Genomic DNA, 26,085 nt, shown 5'->3' with positions numbered 1-26,085 from the left:
TGAAATAGTGTGTGGAAATAGAAGCTCTCCAAATTTCATAGGTAGAAGCTTGCCTGTCAAATAAATACAAAGCTTGCCAGCTCCACAAAGTAAAATTAAAAGAGAAAAAATTTTGATCCACAGTTGGACTTCCATGCAGATAGGTAGAGAAATCAAATTATTAGCCATGGATGGTCTATAGCTTGCCGATTTTGTCATTTCCTGAAGGACTTCAAACCTTCTATAAAATTAGGAAGCAACTAATCCATGACGTTACTGAAAAAAAATACCTTGAAACACACAGGTAATTAGACATGTTTTTCCATGAGGCCATTTGATGAATCCTTTTTCTCTCTCCAGAATGCTAGTACTTCATCAGTTCTGAACCGTTGTGTGAATGTTGATTCCTTTAGCGGAGTTGATGTCTCATTAGCATAAGCTAGGAGACCAGTATACACAAGCATAGCCCCATTGTCAACATAGTACCTGTCATCAGTAGCAAACAACTTTCCACTCCTCTCCTAGCACATGATTCTCACGATCTCTTGTAAGCGTTCATTGCAGCCCACACCACCAACAATGAGAACATCTTTCTTGTTAGTGTGCCATTGCTCATTTTATAATCTCCATAAGCATTGGAAACACAGTTTCCTAAAACAATTTAAACTCTATGTAAAAATTGAGCCCACAATTAGATCATGTAAACTAAATATTCAACTAAAACTTGCAATTTACAAAAAACAGCTATACCAAATTACCAACTAAACTTTTTATCACCACAAAATATGTATTGTTAAAAATTGGAAGCATTCCAAATGATTACCTGAAGAGAATAGCATAAATCTGCAGGGGTGCATTCATTATTTTTTTAACTTTTCCTCAGCAGTGGCTTCAAGGTAACTCAATATTCCACTAAACAAAACGTCCATTCCTTTGACAACATGGGGAAGGTCTATAAACTTTTCTCCCTTCTTGGCAAGTTGATGAAGAAAGGAAAAAAAGATAAGTCAAGCAGAAATCATTTCTTCATTGCATCATTTCAAGAACATTCTGAAGGCTATCTTAGAAATTTTAAGAATATCTCCGGAATGAAAAATAAGTATAAAATAGTAAACCAAAGCTCCAGAGAGAACCTTTATAAATGAGAGGTGATGAAATGTGTTACAGATCTCATAGATATAATCTAAACTTACCCCCCAAAAATATAAACTTACACATTAATCATGTATTATCAATGTAGAGCTGTGTTAAAATATAGAATAACAAAAACAAAGATATGAAGATATAATAAAAAATGTAGTTAAACATATTTCTTTAAAAATAATAAGAACTAATCAAATAAGATAAAGGTAAGACTAAATATATTGGTGAAAGGTAAATCTGCCAACGTTAAAAACCATCTATTAGCTTTGTTGAACAAGAACTTAAAATACAAGTACCTAACTTGAACCTTGCACTAAATTCACCAATATCTACTGCTCACTGACAACACTCAAAATAGAACAAGAAGCACAAAAGTTGAATTGTATATAATAATTCAATAATAAAACTCAACTCAACTCAACAAAGTCAGCATTGAAACCCTTTAAGGTAGATTTCATCTTTAGCCTTCAATCAACTCCATCTAAAGGCATATCCTCTCATAATCCTTGGCAACTATTTCTTTATCATAGCCCCAGCTGATGTTTATTTTGGCCTTCCACTTATTCTTTTAGAAGAAAACTGAGAGGAAGGATTATGTACGGAGGAAAGAAAAGAAAGGGAGGGATAGGAAAAATCACCTCACCCTTTATCTGTTTGGTTAAGTAAGAAGGAAAGAAAAAGAAGTACTACAAACTGCTTGTTTAATCATTTTCTCTTACAAATGAAGACAAGGGTGTTATATAGCTAACTACAATGGCCTGACAACCACCAAATTCCTACCTTCAACAAAGTTCAGAAAAAGGTACACAATAAAATATCTTCTTTAAAGATTTGAGAAAATTATCAAAGAGTCTCAAAGCCTCATTTGCAGTTGTCTTTGTGTGTCTTTTGTCTTTTGAGAAGGTAGGGGGAGAGGATACCAAAATCGAGCTATACAACATTAAAAGATCATAACCTGGTAGGCCATAACCAAACCTTTTCCTAGGACAATGCAGGCTAGTCAAGTAACATCAGAAGGTGGTCTCCTACAAGTATTGATCTCAAACATGATGCAAAACTGATTCATAGTAAGAAATAAAGTTTGCTCAAACAATCGACACAGAACAAATTAATAAAAATAATTTGCAAACTTCTATACTACATGTAAAACGCCAAATAGCAGCTCAATTATTATTATTTTTTATTATTTTTTTTTTTGTCTCCCACAAGTTTTAAGACATTTCAACACAATAACCTATAAAAGATATGACTATTAATGGACAGTCTCTATGTCAATTTACCACTGATATAGGTTAAGGAAACTTGCTTCCAATTGCATACCTGCTCGATGTTGTACCCAGGGTTTGGATCATTCGACAGAGTTAGAACCCTCGCAAACCGATTCAAGCAATTCCCAACAGCAATATCTATAGTCTCACCAAAAATCCAATACCGCCCCTAGCTATATGCAATCACCTGTGTGTTACCACCACTTACTTACATATAGCACAACAGGGTCATTTGCTCCAATGACGACCCTTCCCATCTCAATACAAGGAACACAATGATTTACCGCAATAATGGGTTTCTTCCAAATCTGTGAAAAAAATCTAAACAACAACAGTGGCAACCTGTAATGGTGCACCCATGGTGTCGGGGAAGGAATCCTTGCCCTGGCGGGGTAACATAGGTGTGTGTGTCTTGGGTTTGATAAAATTAAGCCATCAAGGGTCACAACCCCAACACCAATCTTGTTGGATGACTCCTCAAACCCTAGAGCTATCATCTTTTTCATCTTTAAGAATAATATTAATATGCCTGACTCAAATCCAACATCTTCAAATCCAACGTCTTCAAATTAGGTTGATAATGTCAACTGAAATTATATATTCATGTTATCTGGAAAGACACCAGTAATACATGATTATTCTGAACTTGTCTCCAAGAGATGATTCCAAATCTAACTTCTTCAATTAGATTAAGCATTATTTATTTTCTTTTCCTCTTCTAATTAAAGATGGTTGTTCATCTACTTCTGTACATGGTAAACTACAATTGCTAAAGAAAACTTATCCGCCACTTTATTTTATTTTATTTTATCTAATTTGTGAACAAACTAATTTTAAAATAAAATTGGTTTGCAAAACATAATTTTTATAAATAAAGCCCATCCTAATCACATGGCAATGGCATTTTTATAATTATGAGCCACATGTGCTTTGGCTTGAAATGGAAAAAAAAAAGAAAGAAAGAAAGAAGAAAAGCCCCATTCTAAACAAAAATAATTAACCAAAAACAGCAAATTAATTATTAAAAGAGAATTTAGGGGCGAAATCAGTTCAGTCCAAGTGCTACTTCATTCCCACCTGATGGAAGGTTTTAGTTTTCATTATTCCCACTTTCAATAGACAACGAGAACTATTTCTACAATACAACCTTACCAAAAAAAACAAAACGAATATTAACAGTTGTATAAAAAAAAAAAAAAAACATGAACAACATCTAGAAACAATCCTATCTAAAATAATTATAAAAAATATCTAGAAACAATGATGCACTGTTTTTTGCTTAATATGTGCTCATGTGGACAAGTCTGCTCATGGACAATTCTGGGTAAATTTTAGGGAAAAATTTGGGCTTAGGGTTTCAAATAATTAAGGCTTTTATAAATTTTTTTATTGTCTGAAAATTGAATTTTTTATTTTTTATTTTTAGTGAATTTTTTAATAGTTTAAGTTTTTTTTTTTTTTTTTTACTTTTTAGATATGCCTACCTAAAAAATAAAATAAATAAAATATTTGCGATAAAATATTTAAAAATATCAATAAATACATGAAAATATATTGAATTTATATACATACATATATATATATATATATATATTTTTGGTATTTAGTGAATTTTTTAAAGATTTTGTTTCACAATATTATATTTTTAAGTATACTTATATTAGGTGCTATAAAAAATTTGTTTAAAATATTAAAAATATTTACTAAAAACAAAAAATACGAAAAATAAAAGCACAATTTTCATAAAATCAATCAACACCAAACAAGGTGATTTTTCAAGAAATTGTTTAAAAAATTATGGGTTTTTCTTTCCGGTAGCAAAAGAGAGGCATGAAAGAGAGAGAGAGCAATGCGATGTGATGACTGACGCATGGACGACTAAGATTAGCTCCCTGTAATATGCATCGACGGCTGGGATTGAAGGAGTTATTAAGCTGGTTCGGTTCAATCCCTTCCAGTTTGAATTTTACAGAACTAAAAAACGAACCCAAATAAGCAATATTTTATTTTTTACATTTTTCTAAAAAAATAAAAATTAATTTGAAAAAAAAAATATTAAATATATTTTAAAATTTTAAAAATTATTTTCTCTTTAAAAAAAAAATAATAATGATGACATTGTAGGCAAACAGTTGACTCTTGTACCATTAATCATGTCTTTTTGCACCCTCCTCCAATGAGTTGTCAAGTTCAATTAGATGGATGGTTGTCTCCGGGCAATCCAATGATCGAGCAAAAACTGATTTCTTAAGAAAACAAGGGTTAGTACATTTGTTTTCATTCTTACAAATTAGTATGTTGAGACTTGGGAGTCTTGGGTTTCTACTCCATGTGAGGAGTTGTGACCATGTGAAGGAAGCCTCGGAAGTCAAGAATGAAGGCCGCAGATTTGGGTTGGAGATTTTCAGCTGAGCTATCTTATTATAGGGTGGTTGTGTTGGTGGCTGCCATCAATGTTGTCGGTGGCTCTTCTGCAGCTTGCCGGTAGATAATGTAACGCCCTCAGAATAATAACATTAAAACCCATCAACTTAGACATGCATTGATATAAAGATAAATATTATTCTATTCATCAGAGTAGTTCTTTACAAAAGTATTACATGTTAACAACAAAAGCAAATGCCCTACGGCTTACAGCTTTCCAAGCTAACACTTGGTTACAAAAAAGAAGAGTACTAACTCAGGCCTCGTTTGGGAACAGGCTAATTTAGTAACTTTTTGGCTATTTGGCTAAAAAGGTAGGTAAAAAAAACTTGTATGTTTGGGATGACTTTTTGGCTAATTACGAAAAGATGTGCAAAAAGTAGAGAGAAAAGAGAATCTTTGACTTTTTGGTATGGGTTGTTGGCTTTTTGACTAATTTAGTAACTTTTTGGCTAATTGACTAAAATAGCCTCTTGCCAAACGAGGCCTCAATACACATTAAGCCCTTGGCTTGAATTTACATGTAATACATCCAAAAGATCACAAAACGGCCAAAGCCTGATTGCCTCTTGCCTTCCAAGCTATGTTCTTGGAGGTGGCATGCTACCTGTACCTGAAAATGATGTCCCATAAAGGGTGAGCCACAACCCAGTAGAAATACACTAAACTAGCCATGAACAATGACTAAAAGATTAGCAGTTGATAGATGGTCAACACAGATACATCTACATATATCACATTTCGATTTCATGACATTAAGTCCATGTTACATTTCATTTCTCTTATCTTTTCCAACTTTGAGTTTGAAAACAAGGCTCAACATTTAGCCAAATAATTTAATGAGATTTAGACTCAACTTTAAAAAACTTTCAAAACTTCTGAGGGATACACATTTTAATGCTGTATCAGTAACACATAAACCATTCCCACACTTTTCGAAAGATACACGTTTTAGTGCTGTATCAACATAACATAGAATCACTTCTATACTTTACAATTGATAACGATATACATTTTAGTTCTATATCAAATCAATTTAAACACCTCCATAATGAACATTTGATACACATTGTAGTGCTGTATCAATGTCACACAAAATCCGGTTTAGAGGTCCATCCCCTATCTTCCCCTAAACCATGGAGTGCATCCCTTATCTCCTCCCACACAACACATGTATATAAACATAGGTCATATACATTCAATCAATACATAGAATTAATGTATTATTCCAGTTGCTATATTCAATAGCATACTCAATTGATTAGTTTTAGTTTGCCTAATCATCATGCAGTGTCTACAACAATCAAGACTATCCTCCACTGATAGCCCAAAACAGTTATTTCTATGCTAAAAATAAATGCACCAAATGGATATATAATCAACATTTCAACTAGGTGAGTGATGAACGAATCAAACTACACCCTTTAATCCCATACACATCCAATTCCAACATTCTCAATTTAATTCTTTTTTTCTTCAAATTAATTATATCAATTAATTTATCAATGTAATTAGAGCATTTCCCATAATTAACATCACAACCCGAAGGTTCCATTTTTACCAATAAACCAATATTGATCTCATTTCTCTATGCCAAACATGCATACAAGTTTATATAAACAAAATCCCAACTTTTGTAAAATTACACAAAGGCCCAAACTTTCTCAAAATTACCCAACAACCCCCAACTCATCAAAACGCTAAAATTCAAAGACAAAACTCATGAGAAGGAGTAGGATACCCCTACCTCGAAGTTAGAGCTCAAACGGGGAAGTTGAAGAAAACCAAAATGCTCCAAACTCAAAGATTCACGGATCAAAATGGAGCCCTCGATGATCCACACACTTTTTACAAAGGCTGGAGGATAGTGAGACACTCTAACTAGATCAAACCCTAGAGAGAAAGGAGTTTCTAGAGAGAGGAGCTCTCAAAACAACTTTTTAGAAAGTAAGAGAGAGAGAGAATGTAAAAAGTGATTTTAAAATGCCCAGCTGCCGACTGATATACGACATTCCTGCTCGAGCGGAGAACACAACGCTCGAGCGTCAAGAACAAAAACTAGGTACGCTCGAGCGCCAAGACACAAGAATAAAGTACATCCGCTCGAGCGTAGATTTCCCCCTCCCAGAACTTACACCAAAAAGTACTACCCGCTCGAGCTCTACCGCTCGAGCGTAAAAATCACACCTGCAGAAGTTTTGCAGGGACACAAAAAAACTGGGAGCATGCAATCTCCGCTCGAGCGCAACAAGGCCCGCTCGAGCGGAACGACCAAAAACCTGGCAACAAGATTTCAGACCAAGGTTCAACCCACCTGTTCGAAACATGCTTAACACATCCTAGAACTCAAACAAATGGAATTAAAGGATGACAACAACATAGATACAAGTACCAACTCCACGGAACTGAGTCCGGAATACAACAGAATAGTAAAGGGACAACCGGGATCGCTATAACCTCCCCCCCTTAAAGAATTTCGTCCCCGAAATTAAATACAAGTTTTTCAAAAACAAGATTTTCTCAATTCCCAACATTATCAAAATGCGAATTTTAACAACTCGACCCATTACCGATCATCTCATCTCTTTTCAAGAGGCAGTTTACAACATTTTCCACAACATGCATTATAGTTATGCATTCCCTGAAATTTCATAAATTTCAATACTACATTTCTCAATTTTATATCATATTCAGTATTCATGATATATTTCCATTTCAACAATACATCCAACATATGCAATGTTACATTAAACTACCATTTTGAGGCAAGTTTCAAAATACTTCCATTAAATCAAAACATCAACCATGTTTTACAACCTACGATATACTCAATACTCTTAAGGTTCAACAATACAACAAAATATACAATACATGCTCAAACATCCATAAATAGATCCGGATATCTCTCTTGGACCTCCAACTCACGTTCCCAAGTGGCTTCCTCCACTCCGTGATGTTTCCACAAGACTTTTACCAAGGGAATAGTCTTGCCTCGCAAGACTTGATCCTGCCTATCCAAGACCCGAACTGGTCTCTCCTCATACGAGGCATCCTCATCTACCTCCAAGTCGGTCCAATCTAACACATGGGACGGATCCGGCTCATACTTCCGAAGCATACTCACATGAAACACGTCATGCACTCCAGACAACTGCGGTGGTAAAGCTAAACGATAAGCGACCTCCCCAATCCTCTCAAGGATCTCAAAGGGACCGATAAACCGAGGGGATAGCTTCCCACTCTTCCCAAACCTCATCAAACCTCGCCTAGGTGATATTTTCAAGAAGACATGATCACCTACCTCAAACGCCAAAGGCCTCCTCCTATGGTTGGCATAACTCTTTTGGCGACTCTGGGCTGTAACAAGCCTCCTACGGATAAGCTCAATTTTCTCTGTAGTGTCCCGAACCAACTCCGGACCCAACAAAGGTGCATCACCCACCTCGGCCCAACACACTGGAGACCTACACGGTCGGCCATACAAGGCCTCAAAAGGTGCCATACCGATGCTAGACTGAAAACTGTTGTTGTAGGCAAACTCCACCAAGGGCAAGTGCCTCTCCCACGTCCCACTAAAGTCAAGGACACAACTTCGAAGCATATCCTCAAGGATCTGAATTGTACGCTCGGACTGCCCGTCAGTCTGAGGATGATAAGCCGTACTAAAGGTCAACTTAGTGCCCAATGCACTCTGCAAACTCTGCCACAACCTAGCAGTAAAACGAGGATCTCTATATGAGACAATCGTCACTGGGACCCCGTGCAATCTCACTATGTCCCGAATATACAAGTCGGCGAGATGATTTACCGAATCTCTCACGCTCATAGGAATAAAATGCGCTGACTTAGTCAACCGGTCTACAACCACCCAAATGGCATCACTACCCCGCTGAGTCCTCGGAAGACCTACAACGAAGTCCATAGTGACATGCTCCCACTTCTACTCGGCAATAGGCAAGGGTTGCAACAAACTCGCTGGCCTCTGATGCTCGGCCTTTACTTGTTGGCAAATAAAGCACTTCGATATGAAAACAGCCACATCTATCTTTATACCCCGCCACGGCGACCCAAATCCCAATACATCTTATTGCCTCCCGGATGCACCGCAAGGCGTGAATGATGGAACTCTCGGAGTACTTCCTCTCGGCAAGACTCCGACACAAACAAACGGTCTCGGTATCTCACACTCCGGTCGGGATACACCGTCAAACCCTTCTCAACTTTCCCACTGGAGATCTTCTCTCGGAAGGACTCTACCTCAAGGTCACCTCTCTGTGCCTCTAATACTCGGGTCACAAGTGTAGGCTGTGCAACAACAGAAAACAAGGCCGCAGCCTCAACAGATTCGCCCAGGAGCAAATCAAATTTGCCAAGTGCACCCAACATCTCCCATTCACGGATGGCTATACAAGTTACATCACTAATGGATTTCCTACTAAGGGCATCGGCCACAACATTGGCCTTTCCCGAGTGATAGTGCAACTCAAAATCATAGTCCTCAATGAACTCCATCCATCTCTTCTGCCTCAAATTCAAGTCCCTCTGTGTAAACAGATATCTCAAACTCTTGTAGTCCGAGAACACCTCGAACCTCTCACCATAAAGGTAGTGCCTTCAAATCTTCAAGGCAAAGATCACCGCTGCTAACTCTAGGTCGTGTGTGGGGTAATTCTTCTCGTGTATTTTCAACTGACGTGAGCCATAAGCCACCACTTTCCCCTCTTGCATCAACACACAACCCAAACCCTCTCGTGAGGCATCACAATAAACTGCATAACCCAACCCTCTCTCCGGAATAATCAAGACCGGAGCGGTTGTCAATCTAACCTTCAACTCTTGGAACGACTTTTCGCAAGTCTCACTCTATACAAACTTGACCCCTTTCCGCGTCAATCTAGTCAACGGCGAAGCTAGCCTGGAGAAATCTTTCACAAATTGACGGTAATACCCAGCTAATCCCAGAAAACTACGGATCTCAAACACACTCTTAGGCGGTGCCCAATCTTGCACTGCCTCTACCTTGGATGTATAAACAGACACCCTTTCCCTGGATACCACATGGCCTAAGAATCTGACCTCTTCTAGCTAGAACTCACACTTCCCAAACTTGGCATACAGCCTATGGGCTCTAAGCAACTCAAGCACCACTCTCAAGTGTTCCTCGTGCTCCTCCTCAGAAGGCAAATAGATAAGAATGTCGTCCACGAAAACGACTACAAACCGATCCAAGAATTTTCGGAAGATCCGGTTCATCAAGTCCATAAAGACTGCCGGTGCATTGGTGAGCCCAAACGGCATCACCAGAAACTCGTAGTGGCCATACCGCGTACGGAATGCCGTCTTCGGAATATCCTCCTCCTTGACCCTCAACTGGTGGTAACTCGATCTCAAGTCTATCTTAGAGAAACAACGGGAACCCTTCAACTGGTCAAACAGATCATCTATATGGGGCATAGGGTACTTATTCTTGACCGTAGCCCGATTCAACTTCCGGTAGTCTATACGCAATCTCAAGGCACCATCTTTCTTTTTAGCAAAGAGGGCCAGTGCTCCCCACGGCGAAACACTAAGGCGAACAAAACCCTTATCTAGCAATTCCCGGAGCTGAATCTTCAACTCACTTAACTCAGCTGGGGCAAAACGATAAGGTGCCATAGAAATCGGCGCTGTGCCGGGCACTAAATCAATAGAGAACTCTATCTCTCGGTGAGTTGGCAAACTAACGAGATCCTCGGGAAAAACATCCGAATACTCACAAACCACCCTAGGCAATACAATCTGGGTCTCATCACACTCACCACTCAAAAAGCTAGCAAGTAGACCACTAAGCTCACTCCGCCCTCGCGGATCATACAACGGTGGCAGTACACTACCAACCCGATCCCCCAAGAAATGGAAACACTCCCCGCTCAAGGTACAAACAGTGACCCTCTGGCGGTAGCAATCAATAACAGCCCGGTATGACGATAACCAGTCCATACCCAAAATAACATCAAAACCTTTCATAGGCATGACAACAAAAGGAAAAGGAAGTCTATGGTCGGCGACCTCTATATCACAACCTCTAACACCTTGTTTCAAGATCAACTCACCACCAACAGGCGATACTACACATATAGGAGATGCTAACTGTGCCAACACCAATTCCAAAACAGATGCAAATGCAGCAGATACAAAAGAATGAGATGCACCCGTATCAATCAATACACTAGCAACCGAGTTGCAAAACAGAAAGGTACCTCTCACTATTGATGGAGCCGGTAATAGATCCAGCGCGGTAACAGCATACACGTGCCTTGTAGGCCCCTGATCCAACTGCTCACCCCTTGGAGCAAACGACTGCTGCACAGACTGGGACGATGAAGCCCCCCGATTGGCCCTCGAGGCCTGCACAGACTGAGCTGGCTGAAAACCCTGCGTTTGCCTAGAACCAGACACGCCCGAAGTGGCACTCAACTGTGGGAAAAACCTCTTCAGGTGCCCAGGCTGACCACACTGATAACAAGACAAGGGCTGACCCCTGCCCTGACTCTGGCTCTGCGGTCTAGCTGAAGAAGAAGCAGCTCTCTGACCTCCTCCCCTCTGTGGGCAAACTGAAGCCTTGTGGCCCAACTGACCACACTTGTAACAGGTGAACTCCCCCTGATTACCTCTCCCCGAGCTTGCACTCGGCACCGGAAAGGTCGATCTAGTAACACCACCCTGAGACTGCTGAGGGTTAGCACCCCTCCGTCTCCTGCCATCACCCTAACCATCTTGGCTCCTCTTGGAGCCTCTCTGTCCTTCCTCTTCTTGCATCATGATCTCTATATGGGCTGCAGCATCAACCAAGCGCCCATAATCTCGGATCATCGAACCTCCAACCCTCATCTTGAGGTTGCGCCTCAACCTCTTCTCGAACTCAATACAGCGGCGTTCCTCGGACGCCACAAGTTCAGGTGCGAACCTGGACAAGCTAGTGAAAGCAGCCTCATACTCGGCTACTGAAGAACTCAACTGCAAAAGCTGACAGAACTGGTCTCTCAGCTTCTCCCTGACTACTAGAGATAAATACTTCTCCTGAAAAGCCTCCACAAAAGCCTCCCACGTGCCAGCAATACGGCCCCTCATGTATTTCCACCACTGACCCGCACCCCCTTTAAGCTGGAAGGATGCCAAGGTCACATTCAACGCTTCGTCCTCGATGCCAAGCATCTCGAACGTCTTACTCATTTGCTCTAACCACTCGTCAGCCTTCAATGGCTCCTTTGGATCCCCAATAAACTCGTCCGGGTTAGACCGGAAGAACTCTCTTTTCAAGAAGGCCCGGCCTTAACAACCTAGGCCTGAACTGGATTCTCAGCTCGGAAAATACCCACAGACTCCCTCAAAACGTCAGCTATCCCTCGGGCTAAAGCGCCCATAGCCTCTTGACCTGCTGGCTCGGCCACATTGGCCTGGCCAACCCCCTCCTGCTGTGCCGGAATATCATCCGGTAAAGGCATCTCTTGCCTACCACGTCTGCCACGTCTACCACGTCCTCGTCCTAACATCCTAATAAAGGTAACGAAGAACGTCAACACATTCATAAGTGTGCCAAAACTAAACACTCGCGTCCTAATACATGGACAACTGTAATTCACTCCACGTAAGCACATAAACACATAAGCACTTACGAATTTCATTTCCGGAAGATGATAGTCTCGAGGCGTTACTAGAGTTCCGGTTAGAAACAACATTGATCAAGTGCTTTTCCAACAAGACTCACAGAAACCCAAGGATCTAATCAACATCCTAGAAACTAAATCCCATACCCAAGTAGTCACATAAACATGTTATCAAATAAACACATAATGTCACACATAAGTCTCTAACAAGTGAGACAAACCCATTGTGATACTAATCACTTCCCACGTACGCAAAGTATTCGAACCCGTTATGCTTTGATACCAAGTTGTAACGCCCTCAGAATAATAACATTAAAACCCATCAACTTAGACATGCATTGATATAAAGATAAATATTCTTCTATTCATCAGAGTAGTTCTTTACAAAAGTATTACATGTTAACAACAAAAGCAAATGCCTTACGGGCTTACAGCTTTCCAAGCTAACACTTGGTTACAAAAAAGAAGAGTACTAACTCAATACACATTAAGCCCTTGGCTTGAATTTACATGTAATACATCCAAAAGATCACAAAACGGCCAAAGCCTAACTGCCTCTTACCTCCCAAGCTATGTTCTTGGATGTGGCATGCTACCTGTACCTGAAAATGATGTCCCATAAAGGGTGAGCCACAGTCCAGTAGAAATACACTAAACCAGCCATGAACAATGACTAAAAGATTAGCAGTTGATAGATGGTCAACACAGATACATCTACATATATCACATTTCGATTTCATGACATTAAGTCCATGTTACATTTCATTTCCCTTATCTTTTCCAACTTTGAGTTTGAAAACAAGGCTCAACATTTAGCCAAATAATTTAATGAGATTTAGACTCAACTTTAAAACACTTTCAAAACTTCTGAGGGATACACATTTTAATGTTGTATCAGTAACACATAAACCATTCCCACACTTTTCGAAAGATACACGTTTTAGTGCTGTATCAACATAACATAGAATCACTTCTATACTTTACAATTGATAACGATATACATTTTAGTTCTATATCAAATCAATTTAAACACCTCCATAATCAACATTTGATACACATTGTAGTGCTGTATCAATGTCACACAAAATCCGGTTTAGAGGTCCATCCCCTATCTTCCCCTAAACCCTGGAGTACATCCTCTATCTCCTCCTACAGAACACATGTATATAAACATAGGTCATATACATTCAATCAATACATAGAATTAATGTATTATTCCAGTTGCTATATTCAATAGCATACTCAATTGATTAGTTTTAGTTTGCCTAATCATCATGCAGTGTCTACAACAATCAAGACTATCCTCCACCGATAGCCCAAAGCAGTTATTTCTATACTGAAAATAAATGGACCAAATGGATATATAATCAACATTTCAACTAGGTGAGCTATGAACGAATCAAACTACACCCTTTAATCCCATACACATCCAATTCCAACATTCTCAATTTAATTCTTCTTTTCTTCAAATTAATTATATCAATTAATTTATCAATGTAATTAGAGCATTTCCCATAATTAACATCACAACCCCAAGGTTCCATTTTTACCAATAAACCAATATTGATCTCATTTCTCTGTGCGAAACATGCATACAAGTTTATATAAACAAAACCCCAACTTTTGTAAAATTACACAAAGGCCCAAACTTTCTCAAAATTACCCAACAACCCCCAACTCATCAAAATGCTAAAATTCAAAGACAAAACTCATGAGAAGGAGTAGGATACCCCTACGTCGAAGTTAGAGCTCAAACGGGGAAGTTGAAGAAAATCAAAATGCTCCAAACTCAAGGATTCACGGATCAAAAGGGAGCCCTCGACGATCCACACACTTTTTACAAAGGCCGGAGGATAGTGAGACACTCTAACTAGATCAAATCCTAGAGAGAAGGGAGTTTCTAGAGAGAGGATCTCTCAAAACAACTTTTTAGAAAGTAAGAGAGAGAGAGAGAATGAAAAAAGTGATTTTAAAATGTCCAGCTGCCGACTGATATATGACATTCTCGCTCGAGCGGAGAACACAACGTTCGAGCGTCAAGAACAAAAACTAAGTACGCTCGAGCGCAAGAAGGCCCGCTCGAGCGCCAAGACACAAGAATAAAGTACATCCGCTCGAGCGCGAAAACCAGTCCACTCGAGCGTAGATTTCCCCCTCCCAGAACTTACACCAAAAAGTACTACCCGTTCGAGCTCTACCGCTCGAGCGTAAAGAAACCCGCTCGAGTGTAAAAATCACACCTGCAGAAGTTTTGCAGGGACACAAAAAAATTGGGAGCATGCAATCTCCGCTCGAGCGCAACAAGGCCCGCTCGAGCGGAACGACCAAAAACCTGGCAACGAGATTTCAGACCAAGGTTCAACCCACCTGTTCGAAACATGCCCAACACATCCTAGAACTCAAACAAATGGACTTAAAGGATGACAACAAGATAGATACAACTACCAACTCCACGGAACCGAGTCCGGAATACAACAGAACAGTAAAGGGACAACCGGGATCGCTATAGATAAGATTGACTTTACGCTCTCCCATTTGTGTATAAATGGGAAGAGTTGGAATGCAACAAAATGCGAGGAACCAAGAGAGCAAAATGAGAGAGTGAAGAGAGATTGGTCCTCTGTGTGAGAGAGGGTGCTCCCCTGGTGTGAGAGAGGGAGTTGTGTGTGAGTTGAGTGAAGATGAGTGTTCCTCCTCTTCTATTGTAATCTCTCCATATATAGTGAAATTTGATTACTCTCCTGTGGATGTAGACATTGGGCTGAACTGTATTAAATTTTGTGTTTTCTTTTGTGTGTGTGGGTTGTTTGTGCTTGTAAGTGATTTTTGGACATTCTGGGCAAAATTCCCTATCCCATCAAGGAGAACTCAAGACTAAATATCTGTACTAAGGAAAATAAATTGGGCTATAAAATCAGCCCATTGCGACACAACACCTATAATTCTTAAGGTTTTGACTTTTGTTGGTCTTCCCCTTGAAATTGAAGCTATGAGTGGGTTTCGAAGGTTGATTTGGGATTGAATTGTCGGAGCGAAGCTTTGATTTGAGTTCCGTGATGTGGGAAGATGAGATGGAAATTTGATTTGCAAAGTTTTTAGCGTTTTCATTCGAAAGAGGGGACGACTTAGAAGTTTGGAACTACACGTGCCTCCATCGTACAGCGAAATAAACAGACTCCTCACCGAGAAGTTATCTGTGGTGGGTCACGAATTCATGTTGGGTGAGTGTGGAATAGGAGCAGAATGGTGAATGGTGAATGGTGATTGATGTAGTGTATATTCACGTGACGTTTTATGATTAATTAATAATTTTTTTATATAATTATTTATTCAGAATTTATTGAAGAATCAATAGTTTAAATTTGGGACATTTATATACAAGTTTCATTTTGTGAACTTATAATTCATTAAGTCTTAAATAAAATTATTTGCTCCTTCAAATCCTATTAATTTTTAATAGTTCAATTTATCCTTCCAAGACCTCCTCCATCACTGCCAAATATCCATTGCTGTCTTCATTCTCTCTCTCTTACTTTTACACCCACTCCCCAACAACAACAACAACCAAACATCCCATTCTCTATCATTTGTTTTCTCTCTAACTTTTTTTTTTTTTGTAGTTTCAATGGAGTCGAGCTCTTTCTAGTCCTTGAGGCTTCCGAAGAATTCAAAGAGAGAAGAAGAAGAAAAGAAAGAGTGGCTGCAATGGCGGTGGAGAGCGGTGGTGAGACTGAAGAGGCGGCGAGGAGAGAGAGGCAAAAGGTGCCGAGAGCCATTGTTGAAGTTGCCAAGTGATGAAGTTGTCTAGTGGTGCTTTTTGGGTTGCAGTTTGAGGTTTGGGTTTTTTAATTTCGATTGATCTAAGCTGGAGATATATGTGGACTCAAAATTTGATAAAGGCCTATTTTGAAAGAAAAAAAAAAAGTCAGTTTATTAGTTTGTTGATTTATTTGAATCATCAGTGTATTTAGTTTTTATAGTTTTAAAATTGAGAATATTAACAGTTTAAAACTGAAAAAAATGATAATATTCTTAGTTTTAGCACTAAAAAAAATTGAAAATTTTCTCAATTTACTGGACATTTTTGCAAACTGAAAACATTCTCAATTTTAAATTGAGAACATTCTCAATTTTGGAACTGAGAATATCTCAGTTCTTACCTACAAACCAAATCTCCAGGCCCATCTCTTTAGTCAATTTAATATGCTCTGTTCTAAACCTTGAAACAGATTTCAACTCAAAAAGCCTCAAATACAAATCTGTTAAACGTTGAAACCAATGTATTTGTAATAGCGAATCTGTAATGCCCCACTTTTTAATGCTCGAAGTATTACCAAATTCATTAACTTAATTCCATTTCAAAGATAACATGCGGAAATAAACTCATATATTCAACTCGTAGAAGTGAATAACAACACTCTCATTAGTATGCAAAGTAAATACAACATGAGCATGCTAAATAAATTGCCCTTGGGCTTACAGCATTAAAGAGTCAAGAAGAAGGGTATAACCCTTTTACATATATGGCATTCCGCCAACATAAAAGAGGCTCCGTGGCCAACAATTATGAAGATCCAAATCTTGTAGCACTTCCTGCTCAACACCTAAAAAAGATTCAACAACGTGGGATGAACATATAGTCCAGTAGGGATCTCAACATGGCCCTCAACAATAACAACTTACAGATAGCTATGATCATGAATGCCCAAACTCATACTAGAATAGTAATGTGACAATTTATACAAAATATACATAAGTATGAACTTTCTCGAAAACAGCCATTTCATTCAATGCTATAAGCGATTCATCTTTCCTTTTTCTTTCATTAACTCCAATCTTTCATAACATTACCAATTACTTAGGAAATAATCTCACTAAGCCCATTACTCTCCTCCATTTTCCATACATACAACAGATGTGCCTTTTCAAAACATATTTTTGAAATGTTCGATCTCCTTCACACTTTCCAAATGACAAAAATGACATTTTGGTTCTTTCCCAATACAATCATAACTATACATGCATACCTTTATAAAAAAAGGGATAACAACTCACTAGCATGTATATAATCAACCAATGAAGTAACTTGGCCCTCCGAAACTGTAACCAACCGAATCCATGATATTCTCAAGTACAATGGAACAACAAGAACAAAACTTTGCTCTACCAGCTATGTGCGTAGTAGCCAAAGATACACCTCTCACAACAACATACCAGTTTACCAGGTGCTAGCTGGAAGGGTGTGGTGCCTTAGATTCTCAGCGCAGTCAGTTCTCCAGGCGCTAGTTGGAAGGTCACGCTACCTCTGATTTTAGCGCAAGGTATAACACATCCAACCAAAATACAACAGGGCATATCTAACATGTATAACACATATACACAAACCATCAAGATACAAGCAATGTGTTAAAGTATATGAACACACAATTTATTTCCCCCGAGCAAGTATACATATATAATGTATCTCAGCACTTCCTCACATACAATGTTCAATCAACAATGGTATAATGCTTACACGACAATTCAACACAACCATGTCATCCTCTACCGATGACCAAGGACAAAACCTCTAGATGCAAGTATTTAGTACATCTATTAAAGACTCAATTACTATGAGACCACAAACCCAACAACAACACTAACACGATAGTTAAAGATACAACCCCCCACATGTGTGTATTTAACACTCAAGAAACAACAATCCAATTTTCATACTTATATCAAAGATACTTTTCTCATTTCACAAAACAAATTCCATTTCCTTTTGTTTTCACAAAACCAACTCCATCCCTTTTGTTTCCACAAAACCAATTCCATTCCTTTTGTTTTACAAAACCAATTCCGTTCCTTTTGTTTTACAAAGCCAATTCCGTTGATAATAAAACCATAACTCACATTAGTCCACTACATTCATTTCAAAACCATTCCAAAGCCAAAGTTAACCCCTTAGGCATTAACACCTTCACCTAACTCTCATTAATAATAGAGATTTACAACATAGGTTAACTACTCTCCATTTTAATTTACCAAATCAAAATATAATTTAGGGCTTTTTCTTCTTTCAACTATAACATGCTCATTTACACTCCAATTAGCCCAAAACAACCATTAATGATAAAATACCCATTTTCAAACAACCAACCCTAGGTTCCTTCTCATGATTTCAAACAAATCCAATGTGGATATGATTTTCATGCAATACAAAACTGCCACATGTCTATCTATAGACGAAGTATTGAAAAAAAGAACAAGGAAATCCCTACCTCAAATGTAGAACCCAAGGAGAAGAAGAGAAAAACTCGGAAGTGCTCCAAATCCTAAATTTCTTAGATCAAAACGAAGCCCTCGACGATCAACACACTTTTTACAAAGGCCCAAGGTGAGGAAAACACTCCTACTAGATCAAACCCTAGAGAGAAGTTAGGTTTTAGAGTGAGGAGCTCTCAAAAATCGGTTTTGGGAAAGTAAGAGAGAGAAAAAAAAGTGAAAAGTGATTCAAAAAGTGATTTCACAGACTGATATAAAACAGGTCCGCTCGAGCGTACAACACCCCGCTCGAGCGTCAGACACAGGTTCATGCTCGAGCGCTGGATGCACCCTCCCAGAATTTTCTGCAGATGACCAAAATGCTGAGAGAAGGAAATTCACGCTCGAGCGTCCAAACTGCCGCTCGAGCGGAGAGGCAACAACAAAAGCCCGCTCGAGCGTCAAAGCGCCACTTGAGCGGATAGACCAAAACCTGGGCAAAAATTCTAAGTTTTAAAAACACAACCAACTTATTCCCAACTTGCCCAACACAACCCAAAACTCTAAAACAAAGAGTAAGGGATAGAAATGAGGATAAGACAACAACAAATCTACGGAACCGAGTCCGGATTATAGTTAAACAACAACAAGGGATACCAGGATCGCTATAACGTCCCCTCTTTAAAGAATTTCGTCCCCGAAATTAAAGATATGCCAAAACACAAGGCCAACTGATCACACAACACCAACACCCGAGTACTAGGAGAGGAACTATTCTCCCTACAAACCTTCGATTCACTCTTACCAAGGAAGAGACTAACCAAGGGAGTACGATCCAAACGACAACACTGTAGGCACAAAAGCTACAACAAAACCAAACCGTTCCCGAAACAATTCACCAACAGCCGACTAGTGTTTCAAGCTAAGTCACTACTCAACAACATAATTCCCAAAAGAAAAGACAACCAAAGCAAATCTTCTGAGAAAATAATAAGAAAAACATTTTCTTGTTCATGAGACGTTTCTCAAAGATAGTCAAATTTTCAATGTTGACATTTCGAAATAAACATTGCATTTTCTATGTAAAACTCAAAAGTTTTGTAAACATTTTTCACAAACATGGTGTTATCCAAAACACATAATCATCCAGTTTGTTTGCCAAAAAGATTCATTTGAAATTCCTCAAAATCCTTGAATTAAATCAATTTCTCAACAACGCCCTTAGATGGCCCAAACACTAGGACATATATATATATATATATTTCATTTCTTTCCAAAATAATACTATCAACAACCATCACTCACACAGTGATGCCACAACGAACACGGAACACAACATTTCTATAATGATAGTTAATAGAAATAACAACTGTACTATCAACACATAAGGCACAAGAAATTCATGGTTTTGCAGTTTCATTCCGCCTCCCTTAACTTAACCAATTTAAAATCATGAACATGGCTCAAAACCTGGCCAACAATTAAAGGAGACCACATCTCACATCAACTATACCCCCTTAATACACAAATGATACACATTTTGGTGTTGTATCGATAAAACATGGAAACACTTCTATACTTCACAATTGATAACGATATACATTTTAGTGCTATATCAAATCAAACAAAAAACCGTGAAGTACATCCCCCATCTCCTCCCACACACAATAATGTATATAAGCAATTAAAATATACAAGTTCAATCAATCAATACAAAACTTGATGTATTATTCCAACCGTCAGATTCAATGACACAACATGTTCGATTAGTTTCAGTTTTCCCTAATCAACATACAAAGTCTACAACAAACGAGGCTAACCTCAAGGTGACAAAGGTCAACCCAAAACCCGATGCCAAAAAGTTGACTAATCAACTCAATAAACCACCACTCTCAGTTGACCACACACTGAAGTGCCGCTTAAACCATTAACCCCAAACACGAAGTTCCCTACACAAACCCCAAATCGTTGGAATCTCACCGGATCTCCTAAAATCGAACCACACCAACACTGCGTCTGAGGGAATCACCATTCCCCCATGGCTGCATAGCAAGCCTGCTCATCTCCTCAACTCAAGACTAACATGGTCAACCTCAATCACACCAATCAAACCACGAAGGACAATTTTGACCAACGCTATTCTCGTTACTCTAGAACTCAAATTGTTCTTCCTCCTAAGGCACTAAGGAACTAGCAAGGCCCAAAGCACTAAGCAACACACCGGCACCATTCTCACTAACCCGAGATACAAATCTCACACTCCCTTAGAAGTTCTCACATAACTTTGCCAATACCACGCAACTCTCGAAACCATCACATAAGTCACATTTACCCACATATTCCCCGTTCTCAACAAATGACTTTTAAACTGAACAAGGCTCACAGGCCATTACATAACCATCTCATGATTCAATACCAAACATACAACAACACTAGAATCATCAATCCCAATTCAACTTCTCTATATATAAAAGAGGGTTCGAGATTCCATACATACTCCCCAATACATGAGGATTAAACAAACAACACTATGCATACATATGCGATACATAAACATGGTGCCTCAGCATCCAACAGTACACCGGTCAACAACAAAATCATTCACATGATACACCACCGGCCAATAACACAAAAATCCCCCTCTAGGGTAATACCATAGGGCTAGCTAATAAGTCGCCCCTCGCGAGGCTTCCGAAGCCTGGTTGCCCGTTTCTGGTACCGGTACCGTCCCCGACTGGACGGGTACGACTGAGTCTGACTAGGTTTTGAAACACTTGCAAAATTCACACACAAAGGGCAAAAACGTCTACCATGGCCCAGCTGACCACAAACGAAACAACCACCAGACCCCCTACTCTGAGACTGGTCTGAAACCTGCACCTCCCCGGACCTCCCAACAGAAGAGTCTGAAACCCCTGGTAAAGAAAAGGAATTAGCCCCTGACTGAGCATGTTTCCGCCTCCACCCCTTACTGAGCCTAGAGCGCTTAGGAACCGTAGGCCTTACTGAGATGGTCTCTTTCCCATCCCGACCATCACTCACAACCATGGCCTCCACATGGGCCGCTGCCTCGACTAAATTATAATAATCCTTCCAAAAGGATCCAGCTACCTTCTCCTGAATATTGAAACACAACCGCCTTTCAAACTCATAACAACGACGCTCTTCTGTTGCCACCAACTCTGGAGCAAACCTCGACAAACTAGTAAATCGCATCTCAAACTGTGCCACAGGAGTATCATCCTGACGCAACTCCAAAAACTAATCCCTCAATCTTTCCCGAGCAGAAGGAGGGAAATACTTGGCCCAAAAGGCCTTGGTAAAAGCAACCCATGTGCAACGCACAGTATTCTTAGCATACTTCCACCAATAACTCGCATCGCCCTTCAATTGAAAAGTCACCAAAGAAACCCTCAACTTCTCTTCATTGACTCTAAGCATATCAAGAGTCTTGGTAATCTACTCCAACCAACTCTCTGCCTCCAACGGTTTAGCCTCCCCCACGAACTCTGGTGGGCCGGAGTGGAAAAACTCCTTAGTAAGCTTGAGAGCATGCCCGCTACCGTCCTCAGTGCGAGCTAGGGCGTCTTGCACTACTCTCACAATCTCACGTGCAACATCCTCGCCGACAGCCGATGCTGCAACGACGGGTACTAAAGGAACTGCTGTGCCCCTACCAACACTCCTACTACTCAACCGTCCTCTACTTCCTCGTGTAGACATCCTATAAAGCACAAAAGCAAATACCACGCTTAGTGCACAACACAATAGCCTTCTCCGAGGCACACACCACTACTATTAAGTCACAAGGCTCACTTAGTCACAAAATATACATCTCTATTGCATATAATCATCTAAACATGTAAACACATAATCGAATCAAGTCCACAAAGATAGCCACTCATCCTAGAACTCTCATGGAATTCTTATCAGAAACCACGTTGATCAGGCGTGTTTCTGAAAGGACCTCAAAGCAAGTTCACCGGCTATGAATACTACCCGAGAGACTGAATCCCATGCTCACATAAATGCATCACACAAGTCCTAACTTTCATGATATCTATATGTAACGTCCTCACTATACGTAGTAAACCCACTGTGGTAAAAACCACTTCCCACGAGCCCAAAGTATTCAAACCCAACTCGCTCTGATACCAAGTTGTAACGCCCCCCTTTTTAATACTCGAAGTATTACCAAATTCATTAACTTAATTCTATTTCAGAGATAACATGCGGAAATAAAATCATATATTCAACTCGTAGAAGTGAATAACAACACTCTCATTCGTATGCAATGTAAATACAACATGAGCATGCTAAATAAATTTCCCTTGGGCTTATAGCATTAAAGAGTCAAGAAGAAGGGTATAACCTTTTTACATATATGGCATTCCGCCAACATAAAAGAGGCCCCGTGGCCAACAATTAAGAAGATCCAAATCTTGTAGCACTTCCTGCTAATCAAACCGAGAAATTCTTCGAGATCCTTCGAAATTGTATCTTCATCTACTTTCATAACTGATTTTGTTTTTAGTAAATAGCGTCAATATTGTTATATATATATATAATTGTTTGGGTTGAAGGGCAAAAATGCCTTCTTATCTATAAATAAGACTTATTGGTTCAAAACTTTTAGACAGAACCTAAATTACTACCAAATATGTATATAGGACTTTTATGCAATTAATCCTTTAAATTTAGGAATAACTTGTCTCCATTTAAAATTTCAACTGATCAAACAGTTGAAATATCTGATTGGTAAGATTTATTAAACGGTACACGTTTATCAATAAAAAAATTTAATTGAGCCATGTTTTCATAGACTTTTATTGATAAGAAACTTCCATTTAATAATTCTTACTGGTGAAAAACCTCCTTTAATAATTCTTATCGATAAGAAATCTCAACTGTCTGATCCAATTTAACTGAAAAAAAAACTAAATCCTTAAATTTATTTTAGTCATGAATCATACATTTTACCAATTTAATCTCTAATACATATGACTCATTTAGATAAATTCTAGACCCTAATTTTTTTGCAAACCAAAATGCCAAGTGTGAAGCTCTCCCCTAGGTTATAGGGACACGTGTTGCCTTTTCATAGGTTAAAATCTTAATCTCACAATAAATGTCTCTTGAATTGTGCCACACGTACCTGTTATGACATATATAATATTTAATTATGATATATTGTGATATTAGTTATGACTTTAATTATATCGATGGTGATACATGTACCAATTAGTGTACTAAATAGTGTACCAATACTAGTTATGACATTATTATTGACCTCACTCATTAATCACATTACAAATACTAAAAACCTCTTAAATTATGTCACATCATCAATTGATACACTAATTGGTGCATATAACATTATTCTAATTATATACCGGTAGTGCTACATGCACCAATTAATGTATACACTAGTGCACCAAATAATGTTATGTCATTATTACTGACCCCGCCTATTATACAAATTACAAATACCCAAAACCTCTAAATTAATGTCACATCATCGGTTAGTATACTAGTTAGTACATTAATTGGTACCTGTAGTATTATTCAATTATATACATTATGGTATTAGTTATGACTTATTAGAAGTATTTAATTATAATATTATTTTGATTATAATTCAAAAGTGTTTAGTTATATTTATGTGGTGTATAGTTATGATTATTTTTTTAATTAAGACTTTAATGTTGTATTTGATTCATGGATTTGGATAGAAATTCAAAAGAAAAAATGAAAATAGTGTGTGAAATATATATACAATATAAGTATATTTTATTCACATTTTATCTATTTTTTTTTCAAATCCATAAATCAAAGACAACCTAAAAAATTCAATTATAATTATTAACCCCATAAATATCGTAATTTACATATAATACATACTCTTTAATGGTTACGGGTATGCACCATAGCATAATCCTTTATTTTATTACGGTAAACTATACTATCATTTTAATTTTAGTGAAACTTCACTTTAGTTCTTATAGATTCAATTGGTTTTTCAATTTTGTTACAATGTGCTCCCTCTATTATGTGCTTCGTTGTTAACATTTTAAACGGAAAAAAATACACGCAAAGTTAGAAAAACTAAAATGAAATTAAAAACAAACTATATTGAATTCTACTTTGATCTCTCTAATTTTATACATGGTATTTTTTCATTTCAAATTCTAACGATGAGTGATAGAAGGATCACATTATAATAAAATTAAAAATATAAAAATTATATTATTCAAATTAAAATTATGAAAATAAAATTAACACTATAGGAATTAATAGTGTAATTTACGCTATTCTATATTGCATTGTGCAAAACCAATAATAAAACTTCATTTCTCTACAATAAAGAAATTATGCATATTCACAACTTTTTTCACTTGTCGTGATTTTTTGCTAAAATGTAAAGGGCTCATTTGGCAATCCGGCTTTTAAGCTGTTTATTGGTTTATTAGTTTACTTAGGTTACAATATCTCTCTATTTCTTTACATATTTTTTTCATAATAAACAAAAAAAATCAACTTATCAAACATACTCAAAACAATCCAAATTTTGATCCAAATGGATTAAGTACTCTAATTATCTAGATTTTCTCATTAAATATAAGTTTCGTTGCCTTAGTGGTACATTAAAAATTGTTTTTTAACATAAGTTTTTTGTCTTTAGCATAATTACATGATCTTTTTAGATTTATCTTTAAGACTTAAATATAGTACAAGTTGGATTTTATTTAGAAAAACATTTAATTTCAATTCTCGAATAAAAATAAATGAAAACTTTAATATATTACATTAAAAATTATTTTATTTTTTTTTATAAAATTTTTTATCTTTTGCATAATTACATGATCTTCTTAAATTTGTAGAATATCTTTAAGACTTAAATATAGTACAAGTTGGATTTTATATAGAAAAATCTTTAATTTCAATTCTCAAATTAAAAAAAAAAATGTAAACTTTAATACATTCGTACTAATATTTTTTATCCCCCCCCCCCCAAAATGTAAATACATAAAATTCTACATAATCGTCTCACTATTATTACTATAAAATAATACATTAATTATTTTCAAAACATGTAGCCAAACAATTAGTAATAAATTGATCTCCAATTTGGTTGTGCAATTAATTTCTTTTTATTATTTATAAATCGTTCTTGATTACTATTGGTAAAAACAAATATAATTTCACAAGTAAATAGCCTTATGAATATATGATATTCCTATTTGTCCCTACTTATTGTTTTAGTAAAATCATGAATTCTTTGAAATACTAAAACTGATTGCACGTATATGAACAATGTAGTTATGAAATTGATTCAAGGAAATTAATACAATTTTGTATTGAAATCTCCTATAAAACAA

At 37.7% G+C, this 26,085-nt stretch overlaps 1 protein-coding gene and 1 pseudogene across 1 annotated transcript in view; one reads left to right on the top strand and one right to left on the bottom strand.

Annotated features, from left to right (window-relative positions):
- LOC114315999 (uncharacterized) overlaps nt 1-26,085 on the top strand; it is a 257,057-nt gene that overhangs the window by 88,462 nt on the left and 142,510 nt on the right. The gene's annotated exons all lie outside the window — the stretch shown is intronic.
- Nucleotides 288-2,896, bottom strand: LOC145792419 (uncharacterized; annotated as a pseudogene).

The sequence above is a fragment of the Camellia sinensis genome, chromosome 6 (genome assembly GCF_055761805.1).
Source record: "Camellia sinensis isolate YWXY chromosome 6, ASM5576180v1, whole genome shotgun sequence".
Taxonomy (NCBI): domain Eukaryota; kingdom Viridiplantae; phylum Streptophyta; class Magnoliopsida; order Ericales; family Theaceae; genus Camellia; species Camellia sinensis.
This window is presented reverse-complemented; position numbering and strand designations above follow the sequence as displayed.